Genomic DNA, 8,899 nt, shown 5'->3' with positions numbered 1-8,899 from the left:
TATACATGTTATTGATGTGTACTTTACTAGTGTTCATAGCAACCCCTGGGTATTTGATACCGGTTTAGTTACTAAGATTAGTAACTCAAAACAGGAGTTGCAGAATAAACAGAGACTAGTTAAGGACGAGGTGACGATGTATGTTGGAAATGATTCCAAGGTTGATATGATGACCATCGCACACTCTATCTACCTTCAGGATTAGTGTTGAACCTAAATAAATGTTATTTGGTGTTTGCGTTGAGCATGAATATGATTATATCATGTTTATTGCAATACGGTTATTCATTTAAGTCAGAGAATAATTGTTGTTCTATTTACATGAGTAAAACCTTCTATGGTCATAGACACATTGTGAATGGTTTATTGAATCTCGATCGTAGTGATACACATATTCATAATATTGATGCCAAAAGATGCAAAGTTGATAATGATAGTGCAACATACTTGTAGCACTGCTGTTTAGGTCATATTGATGTAAAGCGCATGAAGAAACTCCATGCGGATGGACTTTTGGAATCACTTTATTATGAATCATTTGATACTTGTGAACCATGCCTCATGGGCAAGATGACTAAAACTCTGTTCTCCAGAATAATGGAGCGAGCTAATGACTTATTGGAAATAATACATACCGATTTATGCGGTCCAATGAGTATAGAAGCACGCTGCGGGTATCGTTATTTTCTGACCTTCATGGATTATTTGAGTAGGTATGGGTATATCTACTTGATCAAAAACAAGTCTAAAACATTTGAGAAGTTCAAATAATTTCAGAGTGAAATGGAGAATCATCGTAACAAGAAAATAAAGTTTCTACGATTTGATTGCGGAGGCGAACATTTGAGTTACGAGTTTGGCCTTCATTTAAAACAATGTAGCATTGTTTGACAACTCATGCCACCTGGAACACCACATCGTAATGGTGTGTTCGACCAGTGTAACTGTACTTTATTAGATATGGTGTGATCTATGATGTCTCTTACCGATTTACCACTATTGTTTTGGGGTTATGCATTAGAGACAGCCACATTCATGTTAAATAGGGCACCGTCTAAATCCGTTGAGACGACACCATATGAACTGTGTTTTAGCAAGAAACCTAAGCTGTCGTTTCTTAAAGTTTGTGGATGAGACACTTATGCCTGATAAGCTCGAACCTAAATTGGAAAAGTGAGTCTTCATAGGATACCCTAAAGAAACTATTGGGTACACCTTCTACCACAGATTCGAAGGCAAGATCTTTGTTGCCAAGAATGTATCCTTTCTAGAGAAGGAATTTCTCTCGAAAGAAGTGAGTGGGGGAAAGTAGAACTTGATGAGGTAACTGTACCTTCTCTCAAATTGGAAAGTAGCACATCAGAGAAATATGTTCCTGTGATGCCTACACCAACTAGAGAGGAAGCTAATGATGATCATGAAACTTCGGATCAAGTTACTACTGAACCTTGTAGGTCAACCAGAGCACGCTCCGCACCAGAGTGGTACGGTAATCCTATTCTGGAAGTCATGTTATTAGACCAAGGAGAACCTATGAATTATGAAATAGCTATGATGAGCCCAGATTCCGACAGATGGCTTGAGGCCATGAAATCTGATATAGGATCCATGTATGAGAACAAAGTGTGGACTTTGGTGGACTTTCCCGATAATGGGCAAGCCATAGAGAATAAATGGATCGTCAAGAAGAAGACTGACGCTGATGGTAATGTTACTGTCTATAAAGCTCGGCTTGTCGCAAAAGGTTTTCATCAAGTTCAAGGGGTTGACTACGATGAGACTTTCTCACTCGCAGCGATGCTTAAGTCCGTCTGAATCATGTTAGCCATTGCCGCATTTTATGATTATGAAATCTGGCAAATGGACGTCAAAATTGCATTCCTTATTGGATTTCTTAAAGAAGAGTAGTATATGATGCAACCAGAAGGTTTTGTCGATCCTAAAGGTGCTAACAAAGTTTGCAAACTCCAGCGATCCATCTATGGACTGGTGCAAGCATCTCGGAGTTAGAATATACGCTTTGATGACGTGATGAAAGCACATGGTTTTATATAGACTTTTGGTGCAGCCTGTATTTACAAGAAAGTGAGTGGGAGCTCTGTAGCATTTCTGATACTATACGTAGATGACATATTGTTGATTGGAAATGATATAGAATTTCTGGATAGCATAAAAGGATACTTGAATATAAGTTTTTCAGTGAAAGACCTCGGTGAAGTTGCTTACATATTAGGCATTAGGATCCATAGAGATGGATCAAGACGCTTGATAAGATTTTTTATTAAGTACATACCTTGACAAGATTTTGAAGGAGTTCAAAATGGATAAGTCAAAGAAGGAGTTCTAGCATGTAAGGTGTGAAGTTGAGTAAGACCCAAAAGCCCGACCACGGTAGAAGATAGAGAGAGAATGAAAGTCATTCCCTATGCCTCAGCCATAGGTTCTATAAAGTATGCCATACTGTGTGCCAGATCTATTGTGTACCTTGCCATTAGTTTGGTAAGGGGGTACAATAGTAATCTAGGTGTAGATCACTTGACAGTGGTCAAAATTATCCTTAGTTACCTAAGAGGACTAAGGAAATGTTTCTCGGTTATGGAGGTGATAAAGAGTTCGTCGTAAAGAGTTACGTCAATGCAAACTTTAAACAACCGATCCGGATGACTCTGAGTCTCAATCTGGATACATATTGAAAGTCGGAACAATTATCTAGGGTAGCTCCATGCAGAGCATTGTACACATAGAAATTTGCAAAATACTTACGGATCTGAATATGATAGACTCGCTGCCTAAACCTCTCTCACAAGAAAAACATCATCAAACCTTAGTACTCTTTGGGTGTTAATCACATAGCGATGTGAACTAGATTATTGACTGTAGTAAACTCTTTGGGTGTTGGTCACATGGCGATGTGAACTATGGGTGTTAATCACATGGCCATGCGAACTATATTATTGACTCTAGTGCAAGTGGGAGACTGGAGGAAATATGACCTAGAGGCAATAATAAAGTTGTTATTTTATATGTACTTATTTCATGCTAAAGGTTTATTATTGACGCTAGAATTGTATTGATCAGAAACTTAAATACATGTGTGAATACATAAACAAATACCGTGTCCCTAGTAAGCCTCCACTAGACTAGCTTGTTGATCAAAGATGGTTAAGGTTTCCTAACCATGGACATGTGTTGTCATTTGATAATGGGATCACATCATTAGGAGAATGATGTGATGGACAAGACCCATCCGTTAGCTTAGCATATTGACCGTTCAGTTTATTGCTATTGCTTTCTTCATGTCAAATACATATTCCTCCGACTATGAGATTATGCAGCTCCCGGATACCGGAGAAATACCTTGTGTGCTATCAAACGTCACAACATAACTGGGATTTCCGAAGGTGTTTGTTGAATTGGCATAGATCAAGATTAGGATTTGTCCGCCGCCGCAAGCCTCTATAGACACGAAAAACCAATCTGGACCCTGTTCCGACACCCTGCCAGAGGGGGAAATCATCCCTACAATCACCATGATGAGGAGGGAGTTGTCCACCCTCGGGGCTGAGGGTACCAGTAGCTATGTGTTTAATCTCTCTCTCTTGTGTTCTCGAGATATCACGATCTTGATGTATCATGGGCTTTGTTAATATAGTTGGATCATATGTTATTTCTCCCTCTCTATTTTGTTGTGATGAATTGAGTTTCCCCTTTGAGATTTCATCAGATTGAATACTTTTTGTGTGCCATCTCTAATTTTCAAAATGAATTTGAGATTTCATCGGATTGAATACTTTTTGTGTGCCATCTCTAATTTTCAAAATGAATTTCTTTTTTGTGTGCTCGTACCGCTCATGAAGCAGCAGGGGGTGGCCAATATTTTTCATGATAGATGTGTTATTCTCAAGATGAGTTTTTATTCACTTGTCATTGCACAAGAGTGTGACGATAATAGGGATTGTCAGTCCTGAAATGAAAAAAAATTACTTTATGTTGTCAAATAATAAATTCCTTCGAAAGTGTTAGTATGGACGGCACCCGTGGATACGGCTAGCCGTAGATTGTGAAGGAATGGTGGAAAAAGGAATAAACTTTATTTTATGTTTGGGAACCGCCTATGTTGTATCTAGTATGGAAAGTATTGGGAATTAGTCGGTCATTTTCGTTGACAGGAAAAGCATGTCACCCAACATATTTTTCTCTCTCAATTTAAGCTTTGAGCTCTGGCACCTTTGCAAATCTCTACTTCCCTCTGCGAAGTGTCTATCCTTTACTTTTCAGTATTTACTTTATGCAAGAGTCAATAGTATGCATTCTCATTTCAACCTCAATTCTACTCTAGTTGGTAAGCATCATGTGATGGGTAAAGATCTAGGCACATATATCCAGTCAAATATAATTGATCCTAATTTATTATTGTGGAGACGAAACATTAAGCCCCTATCTTTCTATGTGTTCGATGGATGCCATTTGTTCTAAAAGTATGCTTTTAGTACTAGCAATTATAGAAGACTATATGGTGATTAAGTATGTGGAGCTCTTACTTAGACATTGTTGAATAAGTCGTGTTTATTTGTGTTTGCATGACGTTAGTCGTAGTAGTCGACGAAATTCTAGCTAGTTGCATGTACTAAGTCGTGGCAGAGCAGGCGGACCGGCAGAGATTGCAGCACAAAGAGATATAGAGTGTGCGTTGCAGCGAGCGGATTGGCAGCCATTAGTTCTGAGTATATACATGCATGTCATAGGACAAGCTACATGGGCTTTGTTGCGACCCCTGCGTGGCCAACCCTAGGCGACACGAGGGGAACCGCGACGCCCGCCCTCGACACCTCGCCCCGATCTCTCCCTCCCGCCGCCGCCCGAGTTCACGCCGGTGAAGCCCGGGCTGTGGGCTATGACGGCGGCAACGGTGTCTTATTCCCTCGCGTGTGGTAGCGTCCCCCATGGCGTCCACGACATGGACTTCGGTGACTCTGAGGTGCGGTGCCACGGGATCCCGACGGCGGACATGGAGGCAGTGAAAACGGCGGCGTGGCCTTCCCGCGGGGGAGGCGCCCCTATGGGAGCGGCCGGAAACTCGGATCTCGCCGTGCCTAGATGGGCTTTGGCGAGCCGATGGGTCTGGTATGCGGACGCAGGCTGGAATGGTGGTCCTGGCAAAAATGGCTGCTTTGGCACCGTGGTGGTGCCGCAGACGTTCAGGCGGTGGCGGCTGGATCCTTTTGGCCTAGTCTCCGGTAGAGAAGGCGGTGATCTATGCAGAAGAAGTTGGATGGAGTTCTTTGAACAGATCTGGGTGAAAACCTGCTCTTGGCTAGATTCCAAGGCCAGCGATGGCGACGCTCTACGGTGTCATTCCCTTCTTGAAGGCATCGCCATGGAGAAGTCTAGACCACTATCTGCTACCTCCGGGGAAACCCTAGATCGATAGATCAGAAGACGGCAGCGTGCTTGTGTCGTTTCCCCCTTGGGGGCGTCATTCTTGGATGTGTAGACGGGCTCGAGGGACCAGTGGATGACATCTTCGGTGCAGCGGTGCTTCATCATACACATTGATGGCGACGGATCTCGATGGCATGGCGCCTTGGAGATTAGGCGTCTGATGTGCGATGATGGACTCGCGCAGGAGGGTGACGCTGTCTGGCGTCATGGTGGCGACGACGGCAGGTAGACCGGGCAAGGTAGATACATCTGTAAAGCTCTGAAGATGGATTGGTGGCAGGTGGCGGCGGCGGCATCTGAGTGTGCGCCGGACCGCTGTGTGCCCCATACCTAGCAGGTGGCTTGGATGGGGCCTCAGGTCTTAGATGTTAGGTTTGGCTGCGATGTCTGTTTGATATTAGGCACAGACTATCAGCATCCCTTCATCAACTGAATAGGAGTAGCGACAAATGTTGTCTACACGGTGGCTCCAGTCTTACTGCTGTATTACTTTGTAAGGTCTTTTGTGAATAATTAATAAGTGGATGGGTCTTCCTCCTTTTCTAAAAAAACATGCATGCGTTGTTAGGATGAGGCAAGTGTAAGCAAACCAGGAACTAGCCCCGTGCACTCCGGCCGTGCAGATGTGGCCTAACGTGCAAGTGCTGATGTGGCTGTGTTAGTAACGTGGTGTTGCATAGAGTTTGTTACAGTTAGTTGGCTGCATGCATGCTAGTTTCGCTTGGTCGTGTGGCTGTTGAGTACATGCTGGATGAGAGGAGAACGTAGTGTGCGTGCATATAGCTGCTAGCTAGATAGCTAGTGAGGTGTGAGTTTAGGATCAGCCGGTTTTACTACACCTGCTTTGTATCCAGTTGATCGGACTGAGAGAAGAAACTCCAGAGAAAGCTAGGATAGGATATTTGTTATTTCTCTGTCTATCTTAGCTAAATGTAAATAGCAATGTTGATGCCCCTAAAAATTTGTATCTACTAGATCTGTCATAGATTTCCATGTAACTTGTGTGCCTCTAAGATATAATCTTCGTCGGCAACGGTTTTGCGCGATTGGAGATCTCAGTTTAAGTCGCACTTCGGTCATGTGAGGATACACCCCCCATAGTCTCGTTCCCTCTGCCCCTTCAGGTTCAGGGAAAACCAATTCCCGGAAGTTGTCGACCACCTTAGTCACCTCCACTGTTCCACCCTCACCAAGTGGGGTGGTAAGTCCATTTTGTACATCTTTGTCCCCGGCTTTACTGGGTGGACTCGACCCTTGCAACCATCATCATCGAGCCAAGCACTTGGGCCTGTAGATGGCATGGAGTGACTACTTGTGTAACATATATAGGAGCGTATGTTTTGTTGATGTTGGTGGTTGAACAACCAAACCAAGATGATTTGTTTAGCCGTTGATGATTACCGTGAAATCGTTGTTGGTTGAGGTTGGTGACCTAGGGCAGGTGCCGGAGATAGAGGGGCTGCTACTCTTTGCTTCAAATTTAAGGCCACCGGCTGTGTACCAGGATGCAAGAGTTGACGTTGATTTTGCTTATATAGTTGTGTTACCATACGTTTCCGAAAAAGGGTTTCCCCCTGCTTTAGATTATAAAGCAACCAACATCCACAACCAAGCCATCGATATAAACGCACACCACACACACCCAAGACGAGATACAAGGATGCCGGGCACCGACACACACCCTCAACGACTACCACGCACCCACAGGATGCCCGATGAACCGGGAAGAAGTGTGACGGACCACGCCGGACCGAGGGCTCCAAGACGATGCCTCCAAGAAGGGGTACGACCACGGAATGTCGCCACCGTCCGATCCGAAGATCAAGCTTTCACCCGGAGCTAGAAGGAAGGAGAAGGAGCACCACGACGAAGCCTACAGGGAGGAACATGACGTCCGCGGACGCCATCATCGTCGGCCAGAGCGCGTACTGGGCAAGTGATGTACTCCGGTGCTTCAACTCTTCCGTCGCCTCCCCGGTCCGACAGCCACCCGCAGCTATGCCACCCGAGCGGCCAAAGATGCCCGCCCGCATCCGAGCCGCGCAGTCCGTCCACGACCGCCGCGTCTCCCACCGCCAGGGCCGCCGCCCTGCCACCAGACCACCGCGAGAACTTCCAAAGGACACGACTTTGACCAGATCCACGCCCCCAACCGCCTCCTGGAGTCGCCGGCGGGCGCTGCCTCGAGACGAACCGCGACATGACGCTGCCCGGGGGAAGGGGGAGGTGGGGGAACGGCCAATGGCCAGACGCTCATCCCCCAACCAGCCTCCCCCCCGAAACCACCTGTTTCGCCCCCGAAGCTGAAGGTCCGGACCCGCCGGAGAGCAGCCATCGCCACCCGATGTCGAGGAAGACGGATGAGATGGCAGATCTGCCGCCGCCGCAGCCATGGGAGGCCATCACGGAGGTCTTCCCGCGCCGAGCTCCGCCGTCCAGCCGCAAGGGCCCGACTAGACGGGGGCGCCCACCACCACCGCTGCCGCGCCGCCCCTCCACCAGAGAGCCGCGGCGAGAGGGGCCGCCCGCGACCCGATCGCACGCGACCCGCAGCGCCAGGGGAGGCTCGCCGGAGCTGCCGAGAAGCAACCGCCTCCTAAACCCGCCCGCCGGCCTGCACCACCATGCGCCTTGCCGCCCATCACGCAGCCGCCACACCACCGTCGTCGGCCCCCGCCGGAGCGCCGCTGCGCCGCCGCGCCCGACAACCAGCGCCGCGTCCCGGCACGCGAGATCCGGCCCGCGCCGAGATCCCCGCGCGAGGAGAGGAGGGGGACCCCGCCGCCGCCGGCACGACCGGGCTTCGCCCACTCGCGCCCCTCGGCAGCGGCGAGGGGGGGAGAGGAGAAGGGGAGGAGAGGCGGCGGCGCTAGGGTTTCCTCCCGGACGCTCGCGGGAGCGTCGCGGGAGGAGGGGAGGGGAGGAGGGGAGGAGAATTGTGATCCCACCGTTACCATACGTTTCACCGTCGCATCCACTTTGGCTTGGATTTATTTGTCCTGTTTGGCTTTCATTCTCTGGCAAGCAAGATCGTGGTTTCGGAGATAATAATTCTCCCGATGCCAAACACCATGGTCAGTATTTGTCTTGTAGAGAGCCTTGTTAATATGGTCTTCCCACCTTTTGGTATGGATAGACTCTTGGGAGGTTTGAGGTTCCTTGCTTTCATTTTCTTCAATGAACGTGAGTCGTTTCCAAAGTGGCAAATTTTAACATGGTTCATCTTCCCTCTTCTTTTTACATGTGAGATAAGAGCATCTACGGCCGGGCGCCTCAAACCCACATTATACACCCGAGCGGGCCGCCCCGTCACTGGCCGGTCACGTTCTTTCGACCCAGACTGACGCCTCAAGCGGGCCTCAGACGCCTGTGTTGACCGACACCCCTCATATCCAGCCCAAATATAGGTCGGATATGGGATGCCCGGGCACGCCCACGCGCCACGTCTGACCTGGCC

This window comes from Triticum aestivum, chromosome 4A (genome assembly GCF_018294505.1).
Source record: "Triticum aestivum cultivar Chinese Spring chromosome 4A, IWGSC CS RefSeq v2.1, whole genome shotgun sequence".
NCBI classification, from domain to species: Eukaryota; Viridiplantae; Streptophyta; class Magnoliopsida; order Poales; family Poaceae; genus Triticum; species Triticum aestivum.
This window is presented reverse-complemented; position numbering follows the sequence as displayed.